A 15,231-nucleotide genomic window follows, 5' to 3' on the forward strand; every position below is an offset into this window, starting at 1 on the left:
AAACTAAAAAGCATAGTTTTAAAAAAGAAATAGAATGACATCAGTGATCCCCTCCAAAATATATGATGGGATTCCCATAAAAGGCTGAGTTAAGGGCCTGACACAAAGGCTCAATTGGTTAATCCTTCTCTTGTAAGCACTGGGATCTCATTTGAGTACCAGTTCATGTTCCAGCTTCTCCATTTCCCATCCAGCTCCCTGCTTGCAGCCAGGGAAAGCAGCAGAAAATGACCCAAAGCCTTGGCATCCTATATGCTTACAGGAGACCTGGAAGCAGCTTCTGGCTCCTGATTTAGACATTGCTGCACTTGGGGAGTGAACCAGCAGACAGATCTTTCTCTTTGTCCCTCATGCTCTCTATGGGTCTTCCTTTCCAATAAAAGTGGATACATCTTTTTTTTGTTGTTGTTATTTTTTTAAAAAGCTGAATTAATGGTGCAACTGGGTGCGGCACAGTGGCCTGGGAACAGAAGTCCTTGCCTTGAATGTGCCAGGATAACATATGGGCACTGGATCTAATCCTGACAACCCTACTTCTCATTCAGCTCCCTGATTGTGGAGGACGGCCCAAAGCCTTGGGACCCTGTTCCCCTGTGGGAGACCTGGAGAAAGTTCCTGGCTCCTGGCTTCGGATCAGCACAGCACCAGCCACTGCAGCCACTTGGGGAATGAATCATCAGACAGAAGATCTTCCTCTCTGTCTCTCCTCCTCCTCTCTGTATATCTGAAATTGCAATGAAATAAATAAACAAATAAATATTTAAAGAAAACAAAACAAAGAGTGAGACTCATAGTAAGTGAATAACCATAGTGTTATTTTCCTGGTAACTTGATGCTGTCCTCAGTATTTCCTTCAGAGGAGTGTGGATTTAGGGATCACAGTGTAAAGAAGGAAAGCCATCCACAGTGGTTCACACTCTTACTCAGCATTACAAACAAATGCTTCAAAACCTGGTGCGTGTGTGGGGGGGTGCTGGCTGCACACTGGCAGAATTGGCTAATCCTGCTTATAGCCTGGGAAAGTAATGGAAGATGCCTCGAAATGTATATCCTCCTTTTCACTGTAGAATCTGCCACAGAGTGAGCCTGTCCTCCTTCCAGCGGGGAGGCGGGGTGCCCATCTCGGGTCCTGAGGGGAGGGTGCGGGGAAGGTGCAGGGAGGCGGCAGGGAGCCTGTCCTGGTCTAGGGGGGAAGAAGCAGCAAGCCCATGCCATGTCCTGCAGGGAGCCCATATGGGATCCTGGGGCGTTCAAGGCGAGGACATTAGCCACTAGGCCACACCACCACCGGGCCCAATTGTTTTTTTTTTTTAAATACAGGGAAAATAAGTTATAAGAATAACAGAGACTTCATCACCAACAGACCAAATGTGTAAGACATTCTGAAATGAATACTAAATCACAAGATACCATTAAACTCAATAAAAGGCAAGTAGAAACATCATTCAGTCAACAAAACGATTACCCTGAGTTCTTATCTAGAGATATTACCATTGAATATAAACGGATCCAAATTACCAACCAAGACACTTAGATTAGCCCAGGGTTAAGCCTAAGATCCCTTTACGTGTTGTCCACAAGAAACTCACTTCACAGAGATACAGAATGAAAGCGATGGGTTGGAGAAAGATACATCAGACAGGGCCCAGCATGATAGCTTAATGCTTAAGGTCCTAGCCTTAAACACGCCAGGATCCCATATGGGCGCCGGCTCTAATCCCGGCAGCCCCACTTCCCATCCAGCTCCCTTCTTGTGACCTGGGAAAGCAGTCGAAGACAGCCCAAAGCCTTGGGACCCTGCACCCTTGTGGGAGACCCGGAAAGAAGTTCCTGGCTCCTGGCTTCAGATCGGTGCAGGACCAGCTGTTGTGGTCACTTGGGGAGTGAATCATCGGACAGAAAATCTTCCTCTCTGTCTCTCCTCCTCTCTGTACATATGCTTTTCCAATAAAATAAATAAATCTTACAAAAAAATTTTTTTAAAAGATACATCAGGCAGAAGAGAACCAAATGTGAGAAGTAGCTGCCTGATGCAGACAACACACACGTCAAACAAAAATGTAAAAAGAGATAAAGAAGGGCATTACATATTTTTGATATATATTCAATTCAACAAGACATTACAGTCATAAACATATGTTAACCAAGACAGCCCAAAGATATATAACAATTGTTATTAGACCTGAGGAGTGATGGACTCCAATGCAATCACAGTGAATGTCCTCAACATCTGAGTCTCACCAAGGACAGATCCTCCAGAAAATCAGCAATGACCCACTGGAGTGCACACACCATGGAGCCAATGGACCCCACGGGCACTGATGGGAGATTCTTCTACTTGCTCTCTGACCAGCACATGGAACATTTTCTGGGCCAGACTACAAGTAATCTCAGCAAGTTCAGCAAGATTGGAAGCATGCTCTGTGTCTTCTCAGACCATCCTCTGCTGTTTTCCCGGGCCATAGCAGCGAGCTGGATCAGAAGCTGAGCAGCCCAGGACACACACTGGTGCCCACACAGGAGAGGCTGAGGATGAGTTCACTACACCACTGTGCTGGCCCCTCCTCAGTGCTTTCTTCCTGCAACTCCTCAGTCTCAGATTTTAAATTTACATTTTTGATCCAACCTGAGTTGATGCTTGTGCATGGTGAAAAACAGGGATCTAATTCCATTCATTCATATATCTATATCAATATATACATATAGATATACACACATATGTATAAATATGAATCTGCTAAGAACTAATTAAAGTTTAAAATAACAATAATAAAAGTTGAAAAGGTTACCAGTTGTTGTTTTTTAAGATTTATTTATTTTTATTGAGAAGTCAGACAGACAGAGAAGAGAGACAGAAAGGAACATTTCCATCCATTAGTTCACTCCACAAGTGACCGCAACAGCTGGAGCTGCATGGATCCAAAGCCAGGAGCCAGGAGCCTCTCCCAGGTCTCCCATGCCTGTGCAGGGTCCCAAGGCTTTGGGCCATTCTCAACTGCTTTCCCAGGACACAAGCAGGGAGCTGCATGGGAAGCGGATCGGCCGGGATTAGAACCAGCGTCCATATGGGATCAGGGCATGTGCAAGGTGAGGACTTCTGCCGCCAGGCTAGCACGCCAGGCCCAATTTCAGTTTTTGATATTCTGTCATGTTTGTGTTGCTCTGTCAGTGCAGAGTAGGAAACAACTAATCAGGTCATTTCTATATCAGACAAACAAAAGTGAAAAGCCAAAATTTATTTTAAGAAATAAAATGTAGGATTAAGAGCCCAGAAGAAGAGTCAAAGCTCAGGTGGAGACTGGGAATTGAGGCCCACCAGAGAAGTGGTGTTCTGGTTTCTAGGAGTTGGGTTTGGGTAAGGGGCCTTAGTGTGGTGTGAAGACACTTGTTGTGTAGACCATCTGGCTGCTGTCACGTCCACATGTAACTACTAAGTGAACGCATTTCTAACTTGCACATTCCCTCCTCATCTTTAAGGAGTCCTTCTCTGTTTCCTCTCAAGGTGCAAGGCAAGGGAGGCAGTGATGGCGAAAAACAGGACATTTTGCCATTTCCCCCAGAGCCGTTCTCTGTCCCCTGCCTCACAGCTGAAGACAGAGGAGGGAGAGAGATGAGGATGAAGAGAAACACATTAGGTCTTTGGGAATTTGAACAGCTCAGTTTCCACAGTGAATCCCTCGCCGTTTCCTGCCTCCACTTCCCTCTGAGAGATACAATCCCCAAAAGCCTTTTTCAGGGAGCAGAGACTGGAGGTCTCTTCTGAAGTTCTTCATGTTGATCTGGGGGTGCGATCCCCAGCCATGCGGTGTTGCGGAGCTGTTCTTGGGGAAGTTTCTGGTATTTCTAGTGCAGGAGATTCTGCAGCTGTGAAGTCTGCATGCTTTTCAAGAGTCTCTCAGGAGGGGATGCCAGACAGTTAAGCAGGAAACTCGCCACAGGGACATGGCTATTATAACATGGGGGAATAGGAGAGAGGAGTGAAAAGGGAGGGAGAGAAAGCAGGGAGACAGAGAACCCCTATACACAGAACTGTATCATAGAAAACAAGGAATCAAACAATGTTGAAAAAGTGAGTGTCCAGGAAGAGCTGAGCAACCCTTATTAGCATCGTGCCACTGTCCCTGGCAGAGGACAGGTCACCCACTCAGCATGTGGCCAAATCCTTACAAGATCAGACTGTAGGCATGGCCGTCCTCTGATGTGAACTGCATAGTGCAGACACCTCAAGTGGCAGGAAAAACCTAGAGTTCAGTGACTGCTGTTGAACACCCGTCCCACCACAAGATAGAAGAAGTCCAAGGGCGCTGATCTCCCATCCATGCTCCCTCTGTGGGGAATGGCCAGGGCTCAGCTCAGTCCCAGGCATGTCTTGCTCCCTCCCTCACTCCCTCCCCTGGCAAAAACCACAACAGGGAACTCAGAAACTACATGATGTGGCCCCTCCCTCTTGTCCCTCAATCTTCTCCTTCTGAGAACACTTGTCTCATCTTACTATTCTCAAACCCCATCCTCTCTGCCCTGGTCCTCCCAGGGCAAAACCAGGAAGCTCAACAGAGCCAGGAGGCACAGAATATACTCCCTGCCCAGAATCAGTGTTCTTGAGCCCAACACTAGGACCAAACTACCCACTGGGAGTCTTGAACAGCCCAGCCCTGAGGCTGGCCTTCCCTGTGAGGTGGGTCTCTGGGTCCCACCCACCACCTGCTGTCATCAGCAAAGTTCCATTCTTTCTCCTCCTCCTGTCCCTCAGCCCTCCATCTGAAGACTAAATTACAGTTCCAGCTTAAAAACAAACAAACAAACAAACACCTCAAAAAGTAAACTGTGCCTCTTAAAACTTTGAGCCCCGCTGATAGTCCTTGGTGAGGCTCTCGGAGTCTTCAGGGTTGGGATACAAGCCTCATCCTGTCCCCCTGCTCCATTCTGGGGACCCCCCCTGCTCTATGGGTATGACCTCCTGTTAACAGGTTGTTAGGATTGCTCCTGATTCCCCCCACATGCCTTTGTAGTTTTGCTATTGTCTAATGCTGACTTAAGGCTGTTGTCTATGAGTTACCAGTTATGATCCTCATAGGTTATACTTCCCGTCTTCCTCACACCTACTAGGGTGATGTAAGATTTCTGTGCTCTCCCTCCCCATTTCCAACTATCATAGGGCCTCACAAGTTTATTAGGTTTTACAATGCTTGATGTAGATCATAAGCAATCTGACTCATAACGATTGTTGGTTCATTGGTTACTTCACAATATCCTATTGCGTGAGATACAGGCTGTTTAGGTATATAGAATATGGCTGAATATAAACCAAAATTGAAGTGTCTATGAGGAAGTCACAGGTTGTGGTTGAGAACCTGCATTTCCCTAGTAACATATTGGTTAATCAATACCATGTCAATTAATGCCATAATGTTGTAAATATTATGTTGGGTTTTTTACTTGATTGGGATGATACTCTGCTGGCTCTACCTTCAGACCAGAGATGGTCTCACCAAGAAACCATTGAACTTACCAGGACAATAAGATGCTGGACTTTATGCTTGGTCAAAACCTCCAATGAAAGAATCTCAACTGAATTTGAACTATGGAAATGCAACAAGGTGGAGCAATCCACGGCGGGGAGAGGGCTTGGGGAGGGGCGGGGGGAATCCCAGTGCATAAAAAAATGTGTCACATAATGCAATGAAATTAATAAAAAAAGAAAAAAAAGAAAAAAAAAACTTTGAGCCACTTCCCAGATCATTCTGCTTGTAAGTCTCATCCCTGTACTTCACCGCTCCACTTGCCCTGGTTCCAGCTCACACTTGCTCGCACCTGCTTGCTCCTCGTGGACCAACACCGCTGCTGCCCCCGGTGTGCTGCAGGATGTGCGCTCCGTGGGGTGTATGCCCTTGGCGGTTTGCGCAGCCGCGGGGTGTGCCCCCTAGGGGAGGTGGCCGGGAATGGTGTGAAGCCCGACCCGGGTCCGGCGAGGAGCAGCGGTGAGCTGTGGGGACTCCCTCTTGGGTCCAGTGGAGAGCCCGTCCCGGTCCAGCGAAGAGGGGGCGGGGAGCAGCGGGTGCCCGGGCCCGATCCGGCGGGGAGCCCGTCCCGATCTGGCGGGGAGGGGACTGGGAGCCCGTCCTGGGTCTGGGGCAGAGGGGTGTGGGAGCCCATCTCGGTCCGGCCAGGAGGGGAAGGGGAGTCCGTCCCGCGTCTGCGGGGAGGCGGCGGGGAGCGGCGGGGAGCCCTCCAGTGCCGAATTCTAGCTTAAAAAAAAAAAACCCTCAAAAAAGTAAACTGCCCTTCTTAAAACTTTGAGCCATTTCCAAGGTCATTCTGCCTGTAGGTCTCATCCCTGCACTTCACCCGTCCACTTGCCCTGGTTCAAGCACATGCCCAACTCACCAGCGCAGAGGCAGGAGGGCAGCAGTAGATCCGGGTCTCCAGGGCACACCTGCTCGCTCTGGACTTCTCTCGGCCAACACCGCTGCTGCTCCCGAGCGCAGCCGCTTCCAAGTTGGAGGCAGCGGCAGGGAGGGCGGACCGCGACAGGGCAGGACGGCGATGAGGCCCGCCTACTGAGTGCCAGCCGATGAGGAGGCAGGGCGGCAGGAAGGCGCGGGGCTGGCGGGGTGGTGGGAGGTGTGGGGCGGGGGGGATGACGTGGGGCGTATGGTGACGGGGAGGGGGCGATAAGCACTTGGGCAGTGGGGGTGGGGCACAGATTGCGACTCAGGCAAAAGGGGCTGCCATGCCTCTGGCGGGTTGGTGGAGGAAACAGAGACCTCAGCTGGGCTGGCAGAGGAATAGGGCACCCCGGGGTGGGGGAGGCGGTGGAGACACAGCTGGCCCATTCCTCGCGCTCCCCCGCTCCAGGGTCTCAAGGTCTCACCCTGCCTCCTACCCAGCCTCTACCTGAGATTCCAACTGGGAACCTCAGGAATGCCAGGCTGCTCACTCTGCTGAGCTATATGAGCTTGTCACAACAAATCGGGCTCTTGCCCTAGTGACACGGTTGTTTTATTTTTCTTTCCATGTGCTGCCAGCCCCATAGATGATGTCGGCAGGCAGCAGAGGCTGAGGGGGAGCACACTGTTCCCAGCCTTAGCTCAGATGACAGCCTTGCCTAGGGCAATATCACCTGTGCAGGTGAGATCACCTGTGCAGGTGAGGGCTGCTAACAGGACTGGGGAAATGTGGAAGAAAGGTCCAGGCCCACTGAAAGTAGGAACAGCAACAGCAATAACTCTGCGTCCATGTGGGTTTAGGAGAGAGCGGGTCCCTGGGGGAATGAACACACACCTCCACCTACACGGCCCAGCACAGTCACTCTGCAGAGCCTCCATGTGCATTTCCCTGATGGCCAGTCCTGGGAAAACGCAGAACTTGGTACCAAGAACTTCAACTTTATGAGCTGCAACAACCTGTCTCACTCTTTCTTGTTTTTTTTTTTTTTTCTTTAAGATTTATTGCCCTCTCCCTGAGCTCCGGCTCGCTGCCGCGGCGCGGTCCAGGGAAGCCGGCGGGAGGGAGCCGCTAGCGCCTTGGCCAGCTGCGGGGTCGGGGTGGCGCCGCGCCAGGCCTGTGATCGCCCAGCTGACTTTGAGCCCTAGTGGCGGGAGAGGGCCATGGGCCCCACCCATCCGGGCCCAGGAAGCCTCGGCCACGGCCGAGAAGGAGGTGCGGAGCTTGGACAACTTGTTCGCCAAGAGGGACAAGAAGAAGAAGGAGCAGCCGGCGGGAGCAGCGGCTCAGCGGGTGTGGGGGATGGGGCCCGGGGCCGCCGCCAAGGCTGTGACCAAGGATGAAGATGAATGGAAAGAATTTGAGCAAAAAGAGCTTGATTACAGTGGCCTTCGAGTTCAGGCAATGCGAGTAAGTGAAAAGGAAGAAGATGATACTGAAAAGAGGGAAGATCCAGGTGATAACTGGGAAGAAGGTGGAGGGGGAGGTGGCCGTGGTGGCATACAAAAATCTTCAGGTCCCTGGAACAAAACAGCTCCACTACAAGCAGCTTCCGCTCCAGTAATTGTTACAGAAACTCCAGAACCAGCGATGTCTAGTGGTGTGTAGAGGCCACCTGGAGCCAGGCTAACCACAACCAGGAAAACGCCACAGGGACCACCAGAGATCTACAGTGGCACACAGTTCCCATCCCTGCAGTCCACTGCCAAGCATGTAGAAAGCAGGAAGGATAAAGAAATGGAGAAGCGCTATGAAGCAGTAAGGCACAAAATAGAGGTAGAGATGAGGTTTCCAAAAACCAGGCCCTTAAACTCCAGCTGGAGAATCAGAAAAGCAGCCGCAATCAGTGCTGTGAGGGATGGTCTTTGCTAGCCCTGCTAAGCTCATGAGCCCACAGCTGGGCACCACAAGCAGCCATTCATCCCCTGAGCTCTACTGGATCTGCAGCGCCCCATGCAAAAAGGGACCTTCCCTATTGCCCTCTGGAAGTTAAAGGGCCACAACTGCTCTCTGTGTGGGATGTAGGGGAATTTTCATTGGTTACCAAACAAAAAAAGCAAGACAACAAGGGGTGTGCTAGATTTATGAGTGCTCTCATAATTACTCTGCACATTCAGAATTCAACCCCCCCCCCCCCAGCTAGTGGTCATTTCAAAATATTTTATGTTCAGATACTGAGCCTCCATCAGGGTTGACCACCTCAGACTTGCTGCCCTCCCTGTGGACTTCCTCTGCATCCCAGCTCTGGAGAAGGTGGTTACAGCTGTTGGGTGTTGAAGCAAACATTGCAACTAGCCCTGCTGGGTTCCTACCAGAAGTCCTACGAAAGTCAGCGGCCTGGGTTCTGGTCTGCTGTAAAACAGACACTAATTGTAAGTGACACTAATTGACCTGTCCTGTGCCCCACCCATAAGAAATACTCCGCAGTAGGCTATGGCCCCATATGACTACCTGGAACATACTGCCAGCTGCTCTGGCTAATAATGTTGCTGATGGGTAGGACTGCGTGCATGCACACTTGCGTGTGTACCTTGGTTAGGGTTTTTAGTAGGAAGTGGTGTTGGATTTTGTCGAAAGCTTTTTCTGCATCTATTGATACTATCATGTGATTCTTGTTTTTCAGTTTTTGGATGTGGTGTATCACATTGATGGATTTCCGAATGTTGAACCACCCCTGCATTCCAGGGATGAATCCTACTTGATCTGGATGAATGATCTGTCTGATGTGTTTTTGAATTCTGTTGGCTAGGATTTTGTTGAGAATCTTAGCATCAATGTTCATCAAAGAGATAGGTCTGTAGTTTTCCTTCTCTGTTAGTTCTCTGTCTGGTTTTGGGATTAAGGTAATGTTGGCTTCATAGAATGAGTTTGGAAGGGTTGCCTCTTTTTCTATTGTTTTGAAGAGTTTGTAGAGGATTGGGGTTATTTCTGTTCGGAATGTTTTGTAGAATTCTGTAGTGAAGCCGTCTGGGCCTGGGCTTTTCTTTGTTGGGAGGTCTTTAATCACTGATTCAATCTCTGCTTCAGTTATGGGTTTGTTCAGGTCGTTTGTTGCCTCTGGGCTAAGTTTTGGCAGGTGGTAGAAGTCTAAGAACTTTTCCATTTCTTGGTGGTCTTCTGATTTGTTGGAGTACAGTGCTTTGTAGTAATTTCTAATTATGTTCTTCATGGTTGCGGTGTCTGTTGTTATGTTGCCTTTCTCATCTTTGATGCTGTTAATTCTTGCCTTCTCTTGTTTTTTCTTTGTCAGTTGGGCCAGTGGGGTGTCTATCTTGTTTATCTTCTCAAAAAACCAGCTTTTTGATTCATTGATTTTGTGTATCTTTTTTTATTTCTATCTGATTAATTTCCTCCCTTGTTTTGATGATTTCTTGTTTCCTATTGTGTGTGGGGCTCTTCTGCTGTTGTTTTTCCAATTCCTGGAGGTGTGTGTTTAGTTCCTGTATTTGGTGCCTCTCTTGGGCCTTGACAGGAGCTCCAATTGCGATGAGTTTACCCCGTAGCACTGCTTTGGCAGTGTCCCACAAATTTTGGAATGTTGTGTCAGAGTTTTCATTGGTTTCCATAAATTTTTTGATCTCATCTTTAATTTCTTCTCTGATCCATTGTTCGTTTAATAGCATATTGTTCAGCCTCCAAGAGTTTCTGTATTTCCTGGGGCATTTTGAATTGCTGATTTCCAGTTTCATTCCTTGGTGGTCTGAGAGGGTACATGGTATGATTCCTATCTTTTTGAAGTTATTTAGGTTTGCTTTGTGTCCTATCATGTGGTCGATCCTGGAGAAGGTGCCATGCACTGCTGACAAAAATGTATAATCTGTGGCCTTAGGATAAAAAATTCTATAAATATCTATCATGTCCAGTTGTTCTATTGTTTGTATGAGCTCTGTTGTTTCTTCGTTGAGTTTTTGTTTTGTTGATCTGTCTATTGTTGTTAGTGGGGTGTTAAGATCACCCACTATTATTGTGTGTATATCTATGTCTCCCCTTAAGTCTGTAAGTAATTGCTTCACGTAGCTAGGTGCGTTTGAATTTGGTGCATATATGTTCACAATGGTAATTACTTCCTGATGGATCAGTCCCTTCACCAATATATAATGTCCTTCCCTGTCCTTTTTGATGTGTGTCAGATTGAAGTCCACATCATCTGAAATTAAGACAGTTACCCCAGCCTTTTTTTCTCGTCCATTGGCATGAAATATCTGTTTCCAACCTTTCACTTTCAGTTTCTTAGAATCTCTTCTGGTTGGATGTGTCTCTTGCAGGCAACAGATAGTTGGGTGCTGTTTGATAATCCATTCCGTTAATCTGTGCCTTTTGATTGGTGAGTTCAGGCCATTTGTGTTAAGAGTTAAAATTGAGAGGTTGTGATTTTGCCCTGTCATACTTGTTTTTGTGGGTGTTGATATCTGTGTAATTGCCCTTCCTTGTGTGGACTTTAATGGGAAGGCCTTCCTGTTTGCCATCTTTGCTTATGATTCACCTCCTTTTTTTCTGGATTTAGTGCATTTCTAAGGAGATTTTGTAGAGCTGGTTTTGTGCTGGCATATTCTTCTAATTTCTCTTTTCTATGAAAGTATCTGATTTCGCTCTCAAATACGAATGAGATCTTTGCTGGGTACAATATTCTTGGTTGACAGTTGTTCTGATTCAGGATTTGGAAGATCTTTGTCCATTCTCTTCTTGCTTGTAAGGTCTCTTCAGAGAAGTCAGCAGTGATTCTGATTGGTTTTCCCTGGTATGTGATCTTTTCTCTGCTTCGTACTTGTCTCAGGATTCTTTCTTTGTCTTCGTTGGAGTGGAACTTGAGCACCATATGTCTGGGTGAAGATCGCTTTGGGTCATATCTGCTGGGAGTCCTCTGACCGTCCTGGATTTGGGCTGGGTTCATGTTCCAAGAGTTTTGGAAGTTTTCCTGTATAATTTCGTCGAGCACCATTTGCATTCCTGACTCTTTTTCCGCTCCTTCAGGAAGGCCAATAATCTTAATATTCGATTTTCTGAGGTTGTCTTTCATTTCTTGTATGGTCTTATTGGCTTTGTTCAGACTTGTCTCCAGCTGTTTAATGAGCTGGGTATGTTCGTTTTGTGTGTCTTCTGTTTCAGAGATCCTCTCTTCTGCTGTATTTGTTCTGTTGGTTAGGCTCTCAATTTTGTGCTCTAAGTCAAGGATTTTATTTTTCATTTGTTGTATTTCTGAGGCTATGTGGTTCTTGAATTCCTTGAAGTCCTCCCAATTCTTCTCATTGTCTCTGACATATTTTAACATTATTTTTTTGAATTCCTTGTCTGGTAGATCTTCTATGTCTTCATCTCGCATCTCCAAAATAGACATTGGCTTTCGATCCTTTATTGGTAGGGTGCTGGCTCTCTCATCTGGATCATTACCTTTTCTGGTATTTCTTCCCATTGTGTTAGTGTTTCTTTTTTGAGAGACCTAGGCACCAGCGTGCTAAGGGGTCTCCAAGCACTATCCTGTAGAGATCGGAGTCTGCAGGCGTGGAGTAGCAGGGTGTGGGAATTTTCAAGGCACTTTTGGTGCGTCTCCAGAACACTGGACCTCAGGGCGCCACTTCCAGGGCCCAGGGGATTCAAAGTGCACTCTCAGCTCGTCCCCTACAGGTATGCTATCACAGGGCGTGGGGGAGTGAAGGTACTCCCTGTGCCCGCCCTCTGTGCACGGGATCACAGGGCTCGGAGGATTCTAGGTGCTTTCTCAGTGTGTCCCCAGTGCCAGGGGACTGCAGGGCGTGGAGATTCCAGGTGCTCTCTGGGAACGCCTCCTGCATGCGGGTCAGCAGTGCCCTCCTGTTGCGTCTTCCTAGCACGGGACTATAGGGCGTGGGGTGTTCCAGGTGCTCTCTGGAAGCGCTTCCTGTGCAGGCCCGCCCACGCCAGCACTTGCAGGGGGACTGACCGCCCCAACGCTAGCACGGGACTGCCCAGCCCAGAGGCGTGCTCGGGTTCCTGTGGGACAGCACTGCCCAGCTGAGTGCCAGACCACAAAGGCACGGGGGAGTATTTAGTGTGCCTTTTGCCTTTCTTCTCAGCACTCAGGACCGGTGCGCGTCACCTCCCAGACACAGTTTTGGTAGTTTCAAGGCACTCGTCCTGTGTCCCCAGACGCTGGAATCTCGGGGGGGGGGGGGGAAGGGGAGATGAGTTCCAAGGGTGTTCAGGCTCTGTGCATACCCCTGGGGGCTAACTCCCAGAGCCTCCGACCCACCAATGTCCCCACCCAACTCACTCAAACCTTAGGTTCTTGCAGTCTGCCTCTTCCTCTGGTGGGAACCCTCGCCGCGGGTGCATCTCCAGGAGACTTCGTCCAGTGCAGGTCCTGGCAGGTCCCAATGGGACCTGGAGACTGCGGTGAGTGCAGGTCCTGGCGGGACTTGGCAACTAGGGTGGGCGGATGCCAGTGGGTCCTGATGCCAGCGGGTCCTGATGGCTGCAGCGGGTGCAGGTCCTGGCAGGTCCTGACGACAAGTCTGGGCAGGTGCCAGCGGGTCCTGATGACTGCCAGTCCTGACGGCCACAGCGTCTGCGGGTCCTGAGGGCTGTGGGACGGTTGCGTCTCTCAGTGGTTGCACTCAAAGGTGACTCAGCAGGTCAGGAGCGGAAAGCAGTCTTTCTTGTCCTTTGTTTTGTTTTATTTTTCCCTGGTTACTCTTCCGAGTTGTGTGGATTTTTTTGGCTCCACACTGTCCAGGGAACTTCACGTTCTTCTCCCTGTAGCTCTATGCTGCTCCACTTACGCTTTTGTCGCGTTCTAGCCCTCTCTGTCTGTGACCTCCCTCACAGCCTTCCTCCTATGTCGGCCATCTTGCGAATCTCCCGATTTTATTTATTCTTTAAAAAGTCAGATATACAGATAGGAGGAGACACAGAGGAAGACCTTTCATCTGGTGATTCACTCTCAGCGAGGTCTCAATGGCTGGAGCTGTGCAAATCTGAAGCCAGGAGCCTGGAGCCTCTTCCGGGTCCCACACACATAGTTACAGGGTTCTAAGACTTTGGGCCGTCCTCGACAGCTTTCCCAGGCCATAAGCAGGGAGATGGATAGGAAGCAGGGCTGCCAGGATTAGAATCGGCACATATGGGATCCTGGAGTGTTCTAGGCAAGAACTTTAGCCACTAGACTACCTCTCTGGGACCTAATTTTTGTAGCTTAATATGAAACTAGCAGATAAAAGCACATGGGTGCATCTCACACCCAAGAACATTTTAACAGTGGATTACGTTTTTCTTTGGTACCAGTGTATCTGTGATATAAATATTTCATCTTTACAGAATACTTTCAGAGTTACATTGAATTATGTACAAACATTGTCCATTGTCCACAACAGGCTAGATATTCTTTTGTGAACCCAGTTAAGTTTATCTACTACCCTGTCACTCTCTGCAAAAGAGGTGGAAAGAGAGGTGTAAAGAGAGGAAAGTCTAATGGCTAGGGTCCTCAGCTGGCAACTGCCAGGATCCCATATGAACACCGATTCTAATCCCGGTGGCCCCGCTTCCCATCCAGCTCCCTGCTTGTGGCCTGGGAAAGCAGTAAAAGGATGACCCAAAGCCTTAGGACCCTGCAACCGCGTGGGAGACCCAGAAGAAGCTTCTGGCTCCTGCCCGTGAATTGGTGCAGCTTCAGCCATTGTGGTCACTTAGGGAGTATAAATCAGTGGATGGAAGATCTTCCTCTCCTGTTTTCTGTATATCTGACTTTCCATTAAAAATATATAATAAATTTCTACCTTGAAAAAACAGGTGGAGAAAGAGAGGGAGGGAAAAAATTAAACTAACCTTGGAGACGTTGAAGCTGTGGGGAGGTTGGCTCAGCTGAGAAAGCAGGAAGAGGACAAAAGAAGCCAAGGTGACTGTGTTAAGGAAGACACAGAGAGAGAGAGAGAGAGCGCAAGTGCTTGACCCTGAGGATGCTGGGTGGGAGTAGGAACTTAGGAGGAGAGGTGGAGGTTTCCTGGGGTGAATGTTTGAGAGTTAGACTGGAGAGGAAAAGAATGAATTAACAAATCTTAGGGTTGAGAATGTGCTAGATCCTGAGAGGGAGAGAAGGACTGATAGAGTGAGAATGCAGAAGAAGACTTCAACAGCAGATCTTTCATTATTTGCCATAGCAGTGGTAGAAGTTGTCTGGATCATAGCACATGGAATCATTGTCTAAACTGTGTTGAGTCACAGCCACACTGTAGAGGAAAATGAGTTGGCATGTTCAGAGGTGTGAGAATTATAGAGTTTTGAGAATTTTAGGAGGCAGGCAAGTGGCAACTATATGGGGCTTCAAATCTCTGCCTAGCTGGAAAGCCCAGAACCCAAGGTGTTGGGACTAGTGTACCCTTAGATTTTCGAGGAGGGTAAAGTTTGAGAACTGATGCGTGGAGAGGAGCATATTGAGAGGGGAAGAGGTTCCATTCACCCACCATCTGCAGCAAGCAGTAGGCCACCTTTAATCTGAATGGAGTGGTATATTGCAACAGAAATCTCTGAGAACCTATGAAATTTTGTCCACAAGCAGTCCATATTGGAGTCTGAGAGGGTGTTGGGAGGAGGAGGATGAAGGTCAGGTTGAGGGCCGGGAGGCAAGCACAATGAAGGAGGCGTAGTCACTGGCTGAGGCTGTGCAGGTCTGCGTCCCAAGGCCACAGCTGGCCAGACAGCAGTGGTCCACAGTGCTGGAGCATCTGTGTTCATGGTGGTGTTGTGCCTGTGTGCACAGTGGGAAATCCCAGATGCAGCTGTGAGTTCAGAGTGCAGGGAAACCCAAGAGCCAGAGAA

The 15,231-nt window shown here is 48.7% G+C and overlaps 1 pseudogene; it reads left to right on the forward strand.

Moving 5' to 3' along the window:
* Positions 1-7,173: 7,173 nt before the first annotated feature.
* Positions 7,174-8,333, forward strand: LOC131481196 (protein CDV3 homolog; annotated as a pseudogene).
* Positions 8,334-15,231: the final 6,898 nt, after the last annotated feature.

The sequence above is a fragment of the Ochotona princeps genome, chromosome 1 (genome assembly GCF_030435755.1).
Source record: "Ochotona princeps isolate mOchPri1 chromosome 1, mOchPri1.hap1, whole genome shotgun sequence".
NCBI classification, from domain to species: Eukaryota; Metazoa; Chordata; class Mammalia; order Lagomorpha; family Ochotonidae; genus Ochotona; species Ochotona princeps.